At 36.2% G+C, this 16,257-nt stretch overlaps 1 protein-coding gene across 2 annotated transcripts in view; it reads left to right on the forward strand.

Annotated features, from left to right (window-relative positions):
• Positions 1 to 16,257, forward strand: part of Slc39a10 (solute carrier family 39 member 10) — a 128,737-nt gene that overhangs the window by 42,457 nt on the left and 70,023 nt on the right. The window lies entirely within an intron of this gene.

Genomic DNA, 16,257 nt, shown 5'->3' on the forward strand with positions numbered 1-16,257 from the left:
TTTGACTATCTGCTGTTTGATGGCCACTAGTGAACAAGACAGCATGATGATCAATAATGGGTCTTATTAGAGACATAGTGACTGATTTTAATTGAGTGGGAAGGAAATATTAAAATATACATCATTTACATAGTCTGTTTATTTAATATATGTAGATATACATGCTTAATAATATAAAATATTTGGAAAGAAGACTGCTGCAAGGATACATGTTGAGAAACTAGCTGATTTTTTTTTTGGGGGGGTATTCGGGATTGAACTCAGGGGCAATCAACCTCTGAGCAACTTCCCCAGCCCTATTTTGTAATTTATTTAAAGACAGGGTCTCACTGAGTTGCTTAGTACCTCACCATTACTGAGGCTAGCTTTGAACTCATAACCCTCCTGCCTCAGGCTCCCAAGCTGCTGGGATTATAGGCATGTGCTGCACCCAGTTTAGCTGAATGCTTTTAAAAACATATTTAGATTTGGAAATTCATTACTATATGAGTAGTGAATTCTTTGATTTCTTTGAAAGTAGTGTTTGATGGGATATGCTTTCTTAGTACTGAATTCAGCACAGGAACAAAGACTGGACATCTTTGTAGAAGTGTATGCCAATTTAGAAGCTACCTCTAGGATAGGGAGTCATTTTCTTCCTGTAATTACTATCTCAAAATACTTCGACGGGGCTAGGGGAATAGCTCAGTGGTAGAGTTCTTGCCCAGCAAGCATGAAGACTGGGGTTAGATCCCCAGCAACACCAAATAATTAGACAAAACAAAACAAAACTTTGAAGCATGCTGATATCATTTGATCCAAGTCACCAGAAAGAAGAGCTGACAGCAGCAGACGGTAGGATTAAGAACCAAAGGTACAGAACCAGCACTCTTGGAAAAAACAATTTTACTGGTAAAATTATCACCAGTTCAGAGATGTGCAAACCAGCCAGAATAAACTTGTGGTAAAGTATGAAGTGACTGCACATTTTAGCAAAGTTTGGCTTGGAAAATAGATATTAAAGAATGATTTTTGGAACTAAATTTGAGTAAGCTGAGAATTAATGATTCTTTGAGGACAGAAGACATCAAGAGAGGGAGGAGAAAACCAAGGGATTCTGAAATTATTATTTTTTTAATAGATCAATTACCTATAATCATAAACCCAAATGATCAACTTAATGGGCAAAGGAACTAGCCTCGGTGCCTTATGAATGTTTTCCTGTGAACTTTTCATAAACATCCTATAAGGTAAGGCATATTTCACAGTTAAAAATGCTCAGGCCCAAATATTTAAATAATTTTCTCTACTTAGGAAGTGATGGTGCTAGGATTCAAATGCTAATCTGGTTCCAAGTTGGAATCCTTTTTATTATAGCACATTGCCTCTTACTGTGGTGTACTGCTTTAGAAAATGAGCAGTTTAGGGACCCCTTTTTCCTTCAAGCATTCCAACACTCTCAGAAGTGTTTTGGGTTAAGTGTACCTACTGAAGTGAATGTTTTCAGAGCAAGGCCAAAGGAACATAATAACTAGATGTCAATACCCAAACTGTTACTAGTCAACTGTGACTTGTAGGCAGAAGTAAAGGTAATAATCTCTTGAGGGCAGGGTGTTTAGACAGAACTTAAGTATTTGAAAGGAAAAGTATAGTTAAAGTGATGGAGTGATTTTTGAATAAATGACACATGAAAGTTTGGACATCATTGATATCTGGGCTTGAAGAAGAGCAAAAAGAGCAGCAGTGGCGATCCCACACAGATAGGATCACCAAAACAGTGATTAACCAGGCGAAGTCAGCTAAGCTTGGAACGAATGTTTGAAAGAGGTACCAGAAACGGAAGGGTAAAAGTTTGTAGTTAAATGAATGATCCCTTTAAAGTAGAATTTGAGATCCATTTAATCAAAAGTTCTACTGTATTTAAGAATGTTCTATAAATTATCCAAGGGCAGCTAGGAGCAGTGGCACATAGCTGTAATCTCAATGCTGGGAGGCTAAGGCAGGAGGATTGTGAGTTCAAAGCCAGCCTTGGCAATGTAGCAAGGCCCTAAGAAACTCAGAGAGACTCTGTCTCAAAATAAAAAATAAAATGGGCTGAGGATGTGGCTCAGTGGTTATGTACCTCTGGGTTCAATTCCCAGTAACCCCCCCCCACAAAAAAAATATCTAAGGGTATGTATTTTTTTATTACATTTCATGATATTATTGGTTTTGAGTGTGTTATTCCTTTTGAAGGGGAGAAGAGCAGTGCTGGGGATTGAATCCAGGGCCTTGTACTAAGCTACATTTCCAACCCTTGATTATATGATTCTATTAACAACAGAATTTTCCCCCATGTATAATATTTAAATATTAATACTTCTATTTTAAGTTTCATTTAGAATGGCTTTATGATTTGGTTTTTATAAGAATGTTTTACCACTCCTGTTTTACTCAGTGTTAAATAATTTATTATAAATACATCATTAATGTATATTCTTGCAACTGAAGTAAGTTAATCCTTTTGGGCCTTGGTATATGTTTCTAAAAATGAAGACTATCATGTTAAACCAAATACATACTACGAAACAAATATCTAGTTTCCACTTAAAGTTTTAAGAGGATAATTTTTACTTTGGCTCTAAAACTAAAAGTTTGAGGCAACCCACTTAGCTCTTACAGACATTTGTTCCAGAAAACACTTTTGACCTCATAAAATTTCTTATTTTCAGTTTTCGTTTTTTTGTAATGTGGAGGATTGAACCCATGCTTCATATGGTCAGCCCTCAGTCTGCAACTAAGCTACACCCTCAGCTTCTCATATTTAAGTGAGACAAAATGTCTACATTATCTTATATACTTTTATTTTTATTATTCTTTTTTTTTCCTCAGTAACTTGCTGCTTTTTTTCTTTCTTTCTTTCTTTTTTTTTTTTTTTTTGGTACTGGGAATTGAACTCAGGGCACTCAACCACTCAACCACATCCCCAGCCCTATTTTGTATTTTATTTAGAAACAGGCTCTCACTGAGTTGCTAAGTACCTTGCCATTGCTGAGGCTGGCTTTGAACCCACGCTCCTCCTGTCTCAGCCTCTGGAGCCTCTGGGATTATGGATGTGCGCCACTGCACCTGGCAGTAACTTGCTTTTTTAATCCTTTGAAAATGAAAGAGCCTAAATATATTATGAATATACATATCACACTGCAGAAATAATGTATCAGTAAAGATGTTTTGGTCACACACACACACTTCTTTGGCATATGATTTGGGCAAGATTGGTTCAAGGATTCCATAGTTAAAGTAAAGGCATTATTATTTCCTAAAAATCTGTGCTCTGGAAAAAAATAAAGGAGAGAGATCATTCACAAGTCAAAATCTTGGCCCATTCAGTTGAATCCACATATAAAGGAAGGTCTGCTGTTTCCATATATGAAATATATAAGATGTGCTGACTTTCTATGCAGGAGGAGGCCAAGGTGAACATTTCACTCATAAATTATAGAATTGCAAAAAGCTAATTTTAAGAGGTTGATAACCTATATTTGAGAATAGCCATAGTCTTTGTCCAGTAAAGCATTAAAGGTTTAAAGCTTTTTTTTTATTAGTTGCTAATGACAATACAATGATCTTAACATATCATATATTTGATTCAAATGGGGTGTGAATTCTCATTTTTCCACATGTACAGGTTGCAGGATCACATTGGTTATATGGCCACGTATATACATACAGCAATATTAGTATCTATTTTATTTTGCTGCCCTTCCTATTCCCCCTTCCCTTCCTTCCCCTCCCATCACTTCTCTACCCAATCTACTGTGACACATTTCTCTCTCTCTCTTTTTTTCCCTTCCCCCTCACATCATCATACATGTATCTTGTATAACGATGAGGATCTCCTTCCATCTTCTGTGCAATACCCCTTCTCCCTCCCATTCCCTCCTACCTCTCTTCCCTATTTAGTGGTAATCTTCTTTGTTGAAATTTTATTCTAATTAGTTAAAGGAATACATCTTCACCATGCTCCATCTGCATCCACAATCCATGTGGATGAAGGCATTGGGATAGGAGATGAGCCAGAAGAATACATACTCAAGGAAAGATTTTCCCCATCCTAGATTGCTTAGTGGACACCATCAAGGCAGTGATATTAAAAATTGAAGAAGACTCAGTGATGAGGAACTTGACCAGATTTTATTAGCAAAATAATCTGTAGTGGGCTGAAGATGTAACTCAATGGTAGAGTGCTTGCCAAGCATGCTAGAAGCCCTGGGTTTGATACCCGGTGCCCCAGAAACAAACAAAAATCTGTGGAGCAGGGCACAGTGGCACATTCTTGTAATCCTAACAACTCAGGAAGCTGAGGCAGAAGGGTTGCAAATTCAAAGCCAGCCTCAGCAACTTAGCAAGACCCTAAGAAATTTAGAAAAACCCTACCTCAAAATACAAAATAAAAAGGGCTGGGAATGTGATTCAGTGGTTAAGCACTCCTGGGTTCAATCCTTTATACAAAAACCAACCAACCAAACAAACAAACAAAAACATTTGGAAAAGCTCTTTAATCTGCATGTAAGTTTTACATTTTGCAATTCAAAAGTTAGTGCTTTGATTTTATTTGAACAATAGATGAGGAATCACAATTTTTTTCAGAACTTCACATCCCTTCTAAATACAGTCCTTCCTTGTTTTTTTAATCTTGGGGAGATTAAAAGCCTCTGAGATTTTCTTCTGTTCTATACTCTCTCCCCACTGGCCAGTCCCCTGCTTAGAGATAGAAGTCTTATGATCAGAAACCCTAAAAACTTTAGGTTCTTCTTAGAATAAGAAGGCTTCACTCAACTTGATATAGTGGGACATGATAGCAATGAATAGAATTCTGTCTGGATGGTCTGACAATATATAATATAATATTTTATATATATATATATGCCACTTTCCAGTATACCTCTTCTTTCTCAATAGCTTTGTTCCCAAAGCTTTGTGATAAAAGTGATAAACACAATTTTCATCATACATGTAAATGAAAAATAATGCAAATACTTTTTTCTTAGTTGCAAGATTTGTATTACTAACGTGACTTTTATAATTCTGTGGAAATGAGAATAGAATAGTTTTCTTTAAAAAACCAAGCACATCTTTAGATTTTAGGGAAGACTTTAGGGATTCCTCTTGAAGAGTATGGACTATGGTTATAGTCAGCTGGACAGAATCTGTGCAAGGTACAGATAAGAGTGAAGAGAATGTCAGGTAAAATATCATCAATGGGTAATAATTTGCCTGAGCAAATTTTCCCTAAAGATCTGATTTTTCTATGTAGATTTATTCAACTGTATCCCAGACCCACAAACTGGCTGGCAAGTTTTATTGGCAGGAAAATTGATAAATAGCTGTAGCCTGGAGATAGAGTTTCTCTCCTTGCATATAACTGTCTTCCTATGTCCTTTGGCTATTTTTAATCTCAAAGCATTAATCTGTGTTTCTTGGGGAAAATATATTCATGATAATGCATCAGTAAATTCTCAACAGCTGAAAGATTTACCTTAAAATTGTATTTTAAAACATTACTTTCTGTATTAAATGAAAGGTTTACTTATTACCTAAGAGGTGATCTACATTAGGAGGTTTTAACCAGTCATATGCCTAAGTTCCAATTTGCTCTAATGACTTTGGAGAGTAGGTCTAGAAATCTGTATTAGAACAAAACAACCCACTCACCCAGTGACTCACACCCACATCAACAATTTAGATAAAATAGACACAGCTTCAGTTATCATCCATTCTTCCATTTTAAAATGGAGTAAACATGAAATACTTATTTAAATAAATGCCAAATGTATGCTATTCCATGTTACCAGAGGGTTGGTGATGTGATTTGAGCAGCAACAGCTTCCCACCATTAGCAGCACACCATAAAAACAATTATATTACTCGAATTAACATACACCAAAGAGTAGCTCAAAAATAAAGAGAGACTTCTAAGGACCTTCCAGTTCTAACATGTTATGTGTGTTTTATTAACCCACAACCAGAAATTTTCTTGTAATATAGGAAATGAGGCAAGGAAGGAATTGGAAACAAAGCAGGTAAACCTGAGGGAAGGAAGATATATGTATAGTGTACTGATGAATGACCAGGTGTGGGGCTGAGAATCTATAAATACTGAAGGGCAGCAAAAATCCACTGGAGAAGAAAAAGAATTGCAAAGATGAGGGGATTGCTCTTGAAATTCAACTTTGCTAACCTCATACTGACTAAGTCCTCTGTGGAAGAGCTCTCTCTATGAAGACATTAAAATATATTTTAGAAACAGACCTCTGGTAAGACATATTTACAAAAATGGGCATTTTGAGTAGGATCAACAAAATGCCAGTAAAATTGGTGTCATTCTAACTTGTTTGCCAAAGCCATAATTAAGGTATACATAGATATTATAATGTTGTAATTAAAATACACACGGAAACACTAAATCTTTATAGACATTCATAATACATAAGAGAACCAGGAGAGAAAATGTTCCCTCTAATGTAAGAGTGTGTAAGTAAACACTTGTAGGGCTGATGAATTGTCTGGATTTGGAACACACAAGAAAGTCTCTGTAAACATTCATACATCACAGACCCTCCATGGAGGAAAGTAGTAAATTAAAATGCTCGAATTCTTTGTTATTTACCTTCTTTTTTCTTATGCTGGGGCTTGAACCCAGGGTCTGGTGAATGCCAGGCATGCATTCTACCACTGAGCTGTACTTCCAGACTTATTTCTTACTAATGTAATTTTTTGTTCCTGTAGAAAAGGTCAAGATAAATAATTGGTTAACATTTTAAACTGTTACATTTGTTAATAATTGTTAAATTGCTAGTACCACATTAGTGGGCTCATATCAACCAGGGTCCACATCTACTCTAGTTCATTACTCAGTACTTACGTAATATTAATTATGTATACTCAATACTTACTTGATATTAATTATGTATCCAGCACTGCACTAGTCAGTAGGGATACAGATTGAAACAAAAAGCTTCTGCCCTCATGAAAATGCACATTCCTGGTAGACAGACAAAAACAAAATAGCCACAAATAATTAATTACAACTTGTGATAAGTAGAAATTTGAAGAAAAAGACTAAGGGCTTATGCTAGTGAGTATGACCTAATTTAGACTAAGGGGTCAGGGAATTTCTTTCAACAACAACAACAAAAAGCCAAGACCTAAAAATAGAAGAAGTTAGCCTACTGAAAATAGAGTTAATTCCTCGAGTTTTCTAGGCAGAGCTCCTAAGTCTACTTTCCATGTTATTCAATGATTCCTAAGCAATTTTATCCAGTCCTGTGGCTTCAAGTATCACCTAAATGCTGACAAAGACAATTTTCTTTCTTTCTTTTTTTTTTTTTAATCTGACTCAGATTTCTCTTTGGTGGAGCTTGACCTGAATATTCTGTTACCCACTCATATCTCCATAGAGATGCCCCTTATGTACCTCAAACTGGAAAACATCTCAAACTATTAAATCTTCATTTCCCACCTTCACCTCCCTGTGTTGTCCTCCTCCTCCTCCTCCTCCTCCTCTTCCTCCTCTTCCTCCTCCTCCTCCTCCTCCTCCTCCTCCTCCTCTTCCTCCTCCTCTTCCTCCTCTTCCTCCTTCTTTTAATGAATTTAGTGCTGGCATAGTTAGGCCTGTCTAGTCACCTTGAAATCCTATAAAACTGTATTTTATTTGTGGTTCTGGAGATTGAAACCAGGCAAGCACTGTATACTACTGAGCTACACCTCCAGCCCCAGTCGTCTCTCATTTAGTAAAAGATAATTCTAGTCATAGTGTACAGCCACACTCATTTAATCTGTAGCCAACTCTTACCAATTCTACCTCCAAGATATATCTCAAGTTTGTCTACTTATCTTGCCACTGCGTCTACACCAGAATTTTCCCCTTGGATTACCATAATGGCATCAGTAAATACACCCAACCTCACTATTTGAATACAACCACAGTTAGGGACCCACCAACTGAGCATATCACCTAATATTTTCCAGCATGTGTCATGGTAAGAGCTCTGCACGTATACGAATGACTCAGCAAAATTCCTTTTCTGTTGGCTAATGAAGCTATCAACAGCTCAAAATTAATTTTTTCCTTGTGACACCTAAATGAAAGGGACAATTTAGAGAAGAAATATTTCCACACTACTGCTGGATTGAATCAGTTATTTCACTTGACATTTATATTTAAAATGTTAAATTGAATCTGATTGCAAAGCACCCAACATAACTTACCTTAAGCTGTATAGCTGTTGAAAACAAAACAAAACAAAAAAACCCTACTATTTACAATACCCTCAAAATACAACATTACTTAAGAGTTTTGCAGTGCTGGGGATTGAACCCAGAACTTTGCACATGCTAGGCAAGCACTCTGCCATTAAGCTACATCCCCAGCCCAATTATCATTGTTATTATTGGGAGGAGGAGTAGAAGTAGTAATGCCTTGATAAGTTACTGAGGCTAGCTTTAAACTTGTCATCCTCCTGCCTCAGCCTCCTGAGTCACTAGGGTTATGGGCATGTGCCACCATACCCAGCCCAATAACTTATTTTTTGATGACACCAAATTGTAGGTGCAATTGTACCTTGAATCATTTAACCATAATTAATTTAAAAGCTGCTGATAATCTGCCTTGTATTCTGTTACTGCTTCAAGATGCTCCAAAAAAACATGCTATTAAATGGAAATATATTAATCCTTGATGGATATTTAAAGTTATTTCTGAAAAATATCCTTGAATGCAATCTCAATTTGTAATTAAGAATATTTATGTCCATTTGCAACAGAGATGTGGGGACAATATTGACTTTTCTACAAGTTCAGTTTTATTCCATTCTAAGGGAGAAAGCAATGCAAATTTTTATGGATATAGTTATTATTAATCAAAGCTAAAGAAACTAGAATGTATTTATGATACAGGATGGAAAACTTCACTCAATGCCCAATTACTACTATATATATGACCACTTACTGTCTTTAGAGAGTATACTGAAACTACTCCATCATGGGATGACTGTAACTCTTAATTTGGATAATTTTCATTGTAGAGGCTCTTTGTTGAAGGATATTAGAAATTTGCATTTCCATATTTGTTTTGATATTAAAGAAATTTCACCATTCTTTTGATTTGATATAAGCTACTTCTAAAGAAGTTTATGGTTTTGCTCTTTCCATGCAGCCAGGGTAGAGGCGCACACATGTAGTCCCAGCTACTTGAGAAGCTGAAGCAGGAGAATCACTTGAGCCCAAGAGTTCAAGACTGGTTTGAGCAACATAGTGAGACCCCCCCCCCTCCACCCCCTCAAAATCCCCACAACTTTTTCCATGAAGTTGCACTTGAGAGATTTGATTTGAGTGATAATGTCAAATATGAAGCATGTTCCTGAGCTCTCCTACTTCATCTTAAACAATTCCAATACTGGAATCTGCTAATGTGAATTAAAATTATTGGTTCCATCTATTTCTTCTAGAGTCTAGACCCAAGTTCACCTGAGAATTTGGTCTCTTCTTCTGCTGATAAAGAGAGAGCATTACTTTATTTTGAAATCTCTTGAATAATTAATATTGATGTAACAACATCAATACATTCCAGAGAACAAGTTAAAATCTTCAATGATACTTCAATGATACTTAACATATGAGCTTAAAACATATTATTGTCCTTCAATTTTAGAATTATTCTTCATTAGAGGAGTTGAAAGTTGTTTTTTTATAGATAGAGGTTGCTATTTTCCTAAAGCCATCCCTCATAATGTGAACTTGATTCTCCTTGTAGAAACAGGAACTCAGATCTTTTTATTTTTAATTTTTTTTATTCTAATTTGTTATACATGACAACAGAATGCAATTCAATTTATAGTACACATATAGGGCACAATTTTTCATGTCTCTGGTTGTGCACAAAGTAGAGTCATACCATTTCTGTCTTCGTACATGTACTTAGGGTGATGATGTCCATCTCATTCCACTGTCTTTCCTACCCCCATTCCCCTCCCTTCTTTCTCCAGGAACTCAGATCTTGAAAAGCCCAAATAGGTGTGAGCCATTTCTCCTTTTCCACTGACACAAAAAGGGGAAATGGATAGGAGGCTAAAAAATAATTTTTCTATCCATAAGACCAATTTTTTCCCTTTGTATTTCTCTGATTTAAGCATTTTATTTCTTGAATCTCATAGTCTGATAGTTTAAAGGTAAAAATATAAAATGGATTAGAAACCTTCAAACCTGCATCAAAAGACTGGCCTGATTTATTTTGTAAAGAACTTCTTAATTTAACTTAACTCACAAATATACTTTTTTTTTTTCATTCTTTTACTCATGACCATGTCTTGGTGGTCCTGCCTTGGTGGCAGGACATTAATTGTATTAACACAGAATAACAAATACTTTTCTATTGATGTTCTATAGAGTCTGATTTGATTTCTTGACACAGGTTTTTGCCTGTGAACACCTAGTTACTCTCTGATCCGGATTCTTCCATAATGGAGGAATATTTTCAGTCTCCAAATTCTTGATGTTACATTGATTTTACATCCTCATCCCCTTAAGTATTCTTATTGTTTTCATTAAATTTAATTTTATCTCATTTATTAGACTTGTCTCCTTATTAGCCATATGTTCTAGTTGTTTGTTCAACTTGGTGTGCCTCTTCCTTCTAGCTACCGTGCCTTGTTGACCTGTTTGTCATCATTTGATTTTTCGCGTTCCTTTTGGAGAGTTTGAAAGGTACCAAACACTGATTCTTGCCAGCGACCTGTACAGATGAGATGAACTGGGTTTAAAACAGCTGGCTGCAACATTAAGCTAAGAAAATGGTGAAAAAGCACAGGATTTAGAAGTAATTTTCATATTGAGGGCGGGACCACTCTTTGACCTTAAGGGCCAGCTTCCATGCTGGAAAAGGAGCGCTGGAAAGAGAACATGCACCCGGAATCTCTTTATTTTTATAGAGGGACACACAAAGGAGTTTTGTTGAAATGTTCTTTACCAAATAAGGCAGGGGATAAGGTTTCAAGGATGGAATCTTGCTTGGTGATGTCTTCTGGTCAGCAGATTGATTGACATCTCAGGTGCTGTGTGGGATCACAGGCAGAGCTAAAGGAAAGGTGCACTTGCATTGCGTAGCCCAATCAGCATGCAATGCCAGACCAGTCCCTTCACATGGCTACCATGTGCATAGTTCACACACACAGCCCATGGACAGCTCATGACACTGATGATCAGTCTCATGGGCTCAGGAAGTAGGAAGAATTCTAAAGATGCTTTCAACTTCAAGGGATAGAAAACCCATCTATAAGTCAGTAAAATATTAGGCAAATATAGGGCACTTCCAGAGTTGAACAATTCAATGATTCAGCACTGATATCACAAATGTTTTCCATCTTGAATTTTATGCAATTCAATGTGTCATCCTCTTGGATGAGTTATTTCAGTGTTTCACTTAGATGACATAGTCCCTAGACAGAAATGGGACATTCCTGTTTCCACATTTCTTGTTACAAGGAATAACCTTTCCCAGAGGCCCTATTGACTTATTGGCCAGAATGGTACCATATATCTTTTTTAGAATTAACTGGTAACTGAGATAGAATATTACATAAGCTTAATCCAGCACTGGTCCATAAAATCTGGGGGTTGTGACCTCCTTTTAGGAATCTAAAATCATTATTTTTCCTAATAATGCTAAGATAGTGCATGTCTTTTCCTATGTACTGAAAACACAGAAGTAGCGATGGTGGCTAGCTCTGCCAGTAGTTTAACTCCAATTGAAGGAGAGGCACCAAAAGGTACACCAGTGGTATTCTTCATTCATATGAAGGGACTCATATGAAGTTTTACCTTTTGACTGGTTTTTTACCTGGTAAATGCTGAAGTGCTTTAGTTATCTCTGTTTCAGTATACCTGGTGTCATTGTTTGGATTTTGAGCTGAAATGTCCACTTTTTTCATGAAACTTTTATTTTTATTTATTTATTTTTTACCCAAAAGACTGACAAATGATATGGTTATTGAGACTTGGATATTTTGCAGACTTTTTCTTAAAAGTGAACAAAGTTAGCCTGTCATTTCAAGGAAAACAACTGACAGTATTTGTTGCAAATGATAAAATTCAAGCTTTCAGATGAAAATTAAGATGTTGGAGAACTTGTATCCACCACTGTGAGCTTGACAGCTTTATAGGACTTAAAAGAGTTTTCTGATGAGATGGTAAAGTATGCCATCATTGGAAAGTTCTGTGTATCTAACTGAACCAATATTTTCCCAATGACTAATGGATATTACAAATTCATGCATAGGTAAAATGATCCATTTTAAAGAGCAAAATAAATAGACCAAAAAATTAAGAATAACAGTACAAAATTTCACTGATCTATTCCATGTTCTACATTGCAAATAACCATCAAGAAACTTTTTTTTTTTTGAGTTTTAGTGTAGTATCAAAGAAGAATATCCAAAATTATCTGGAAAAAAATTAAAATACTTCTTCATTTCAACTATGTATTTGTATGAGACTGGATTTTTCTCCCTATTTCTCTGTTTCTCGCTGAGAAAGAGATCAAAACAACAGATTGAGACCAAAACAACATATTGGATACAGAATCAGATAATGAGAATCCATGTCTTTAATTAAAAAGACAAATAATTTTTCTTATTTTTGAAAACCATAGTTATTTTTCTTAAAATTTATTCATAAAATACATAATGAGTTGGTTATTTTTATTTTTAAATGATCTGATTTTTAGTTTCTAAAATGGTAAATATTGATGGATATGACTCACATAACCAAATCCACTTTATAGTCCTCAGCAGTCTTGAAGAATGTGTCCTGAAACCAGAATGTTTGAGAACTATCTAGTTTAGACTAATTAAAGATATGCCATTTGGAGCTTGGCTTTGGCCTCCCCATGTACATAATTTTCTGTTGTCTCAATAAAATCAGGACTCTTTGGCAAAGAAAAAGCAGGAGGGGTGGCGAATGGCTTGGTGTAACAACAATCATCTGCCACAGCTGAAGTGAAGGAGAATTTTTCCAGCACCATTTGGCAATCAATAAGCTTGTGGGATCTTTTGGGAAATGTTGGCAAAGAAGTCTCAGATCTCAGGAACAAAGAAGACTTCACATGCCAAGCTCTCCTGTATTACCAGATCCTAGGGGAAGACTTCCTTTAAAAGATGCACTTAGAAAGTGGACGGGGTAGTTAGTTGTCTTTGATGCCTGTTGGGAATTAACCTGTCTTTGGTCAGGCTCTCAAAAGCAATGATGATTTTTCTCGTAGGCTGTAGGAGTTTTGATAAATGATAAAATTCAAGCTTTCTTTCCCAGGGAGCACAACACACTGAGATTCCATATCCTTGCCTCTGTCCCGTACCAGCTGTAGGTCCCAACTATACCTGAATTCACCTCCAGGCACCACAAGTCAGCCAAGGTTATTTTGTATGATGAATTGGCAATTATTCAAGAAAATTATTATAATGACTATAAAGGGAACAGACAGAAGTAGACTTAAACAATATCTGTATGAGATCAGAGAGAATAATAGTGGCAAAGAAAACAGAGATATGTAAGGACCCTGTCAGATGACTAGGGAAATTACATTGCTCACTCTTATCAGTTATAATTGGGGACACAATAGGAGCTACAGGATTAGGGTCTAAAACAAGGACTTCTCCTTTAAACATGTTGAATTTAATATCCCTAGAGGTCTATGGCATCCACTAGGTAGTTGGAAATATGGTCTGACCTTTAAAAGAGAGATTGGGTTTAGAATGCAGATTTTTGTAATGTTCAATATAAAGGACATGGTTGAAGCTGTAGATTTGTTTCCACCTGAACGATAATCTGAAGTGATAAGGCAGTCTCAGGTATTTAGGAAAAGGAGATTGGAAAAATGAATTAAGCAGAACCAAAACATTTTATTGAAGATGTTAAAAAGAGAGAATCCACAAGGAGAATATTATCCTACAATGCAGGAAGAAAATTGTGAAAGTAAGATTTGACAAGTAAAAAGTCAATGACGACTTTTAAAAAGTAAACTACTTTGTAAAACTGTTTTAGAACAGTTTTAGATTTATAGAAAAATTGCTAAGATAGCATAGAGAGTTTCTACTTTCCTCACACATGGTTTACTATTATTAACTTTTTACATTAGTTTATTTGCCATGACTATAAACCATGGAGTTTTTTCAGTTTGTTTTTGTTTTGAGACAGGGTCTTGCTGTATTGCTCAGATTGGCCTGGAACTCCTGGGATCAAGTGATCCTCCACCTCAGTCTTCCTAGAAGCTGGGATTGCAGACATATGCCATTATGTCTGGCTCTTCTTTATATGCTTTTATTAACTAAAGTCCATAGTGTTGTTTTTTTTTTAATTTTTTTATGGGGGAGGGTACTGGGGATTCAACTCAGGAGCACACACTTGGCCAGTGAGCCACATCCCCAGCCCTATTTTGTATTTAATTTAGAAACAGAATCTCAGTGAGTTGCTTAGCTCCTCAATCTTGTTGAAGCTGGCTTTGAACTCAAGAGCCTCCTGAGCCACTTGGATTACAGATGTGCGCCACCACATCCAGCCATAGTTTTTAATCTAATTTCTTTTTTGTGTTCCAGAATCCCATCTAAATTACCCTATTTCCTTTAGTCATCATGCCTCAACCTCTTGGTTTTAACAGCTTCTCAAATTCTCATTTTTTTATATTGACAGTTTGAGAAGTACTGGTCAGATATTTTGTAGAAAGGCCCTGATATTCTTTTCATAATTAGTCTTGGGTTATGGGTTTTGGTGAGGAAGACCACAGAGGAACAGTGTCATTTTCCTGTGTGTGTGTGTGTGTGTGTGTGTGTGTGTGTATGTGTTGCTGGGGATCAAACCAGGACCTCTTGTGTGTGAAGTGTGTGCTCTACCACTGGGCCTCACCCACAGCCTGAGGTGCCGTTTTCATCACATGCTATCAGACCATATTTTTTAAAAGGAAGTCTGCATGCATAGCCCATACTTAAGTGACTGGGAAGCTATGCTCTTGCTCTTCAAGGATGAAAAAAAATCTACATAAATTATTTGAAATGCTTCCACATGGAATATTTTCCATGGTCTGTTCTTCCTCATCTATTAGTTTATTTTAATCATTTGTTTCTATCAGTATGGATGAATCAATATTTATTTTAAACTCAGGTTATAATCCAAAGTGATATTTTATTTTCTTGCTCACATTGTTCCAGGCTTGGGATCTCTGTCTCTCCACTCCTGTGTCTCTTACATACCTTCATTCAATGATGACTTTTTAGTGAGCCATTTCTCCTCAGGGGGTAAACAAAGGCATGACAGTGAATCAAGGAGCAACCAAGTATGAACAGAGGGAGCAGAAAGCTGATTCAGAAGCACCTCACTATAAGGGGAAGCTTAAGGTTTGTTTTCAATACATTTTAATCTCACAAAAACACAAGTAGGTGACAGCCCTGGCTATACTATGAAAAACCCCAAAGCATAGAAAGGAAAGGAAAAGGAAGAAAACCAGTCAAAACAAACAAACAAACAAATCCCAGAGTAGTCAAAGTAAATGAACTCCTAGCATGCCTCTTAAAATTTCTATCTCATGAGACTTAGGAAAGAAAATCAGCACTGTCTGTTCTTACTGCTTTTTATTTGGCGTACACTAATTTAAAAAAAAAAAAGGGAGTAACGTGGTAAATGTTAATTACAATGTGAGAATGCCAGAAAACTTTTTGATGTACTCAAAACTTTTCTGTGAATGCCAACAGTGCAGGATTATATGATTTGATTTTAGGTCTCATTTAAATTCCTGCAAAGACTTGATCTTTAGAAATGATATAAAAATGTTGTCCAATAAATAGGTAATTTTTCTCACAGTGAATATCTTCCAGTGGTAAAGTCACTTAAAATATTTAGAAGACAAAATTTCTGTTCATTTTGTTCTCTGATCATTTCCTCGGTTAATAAATGGTGAAGTTATTCTGCTGGGGGCAAAAGAAATGAGAGTGAGTTGGGTGTCGTGTTGGATAGGATGTTGACAGGAAAATATTAATTCATAACTTCTCCTGAAAATACTATTATCAGCCATGTTTCATGCTTTAGGTCCAGGGAAGCCATTCTCAGCAGCCATGGCAGTAGTATTTACTGTACCTACTTTATACCAAGCAGTGGACTGGAGACTGAAGGGATACTACTGGCACAACCCTGCTGTCAAGGACTCAGTGATTATAAGAATTCTTGGTACAGGGAGTGGGGTAAACTAGCAAACACAAG

The sequence above is a fragment of the Ictidomys tridecemlineatus genome, chromosome 7, assembly GCF_052094955.1.
Source record: "Ictidomys tridecemlineatus isolate mIctTri1 chromosome 7, mIctTri1.hap1, whole genome shotgun sequence".
In the NCBI taxonomy this organism is placed as follows: Eukaryota; Metazoa; Chordata; class Mammalia; order Rodentia; family Sciuridae; genus Ictidomys; species Ictidomys tridecemlineatus.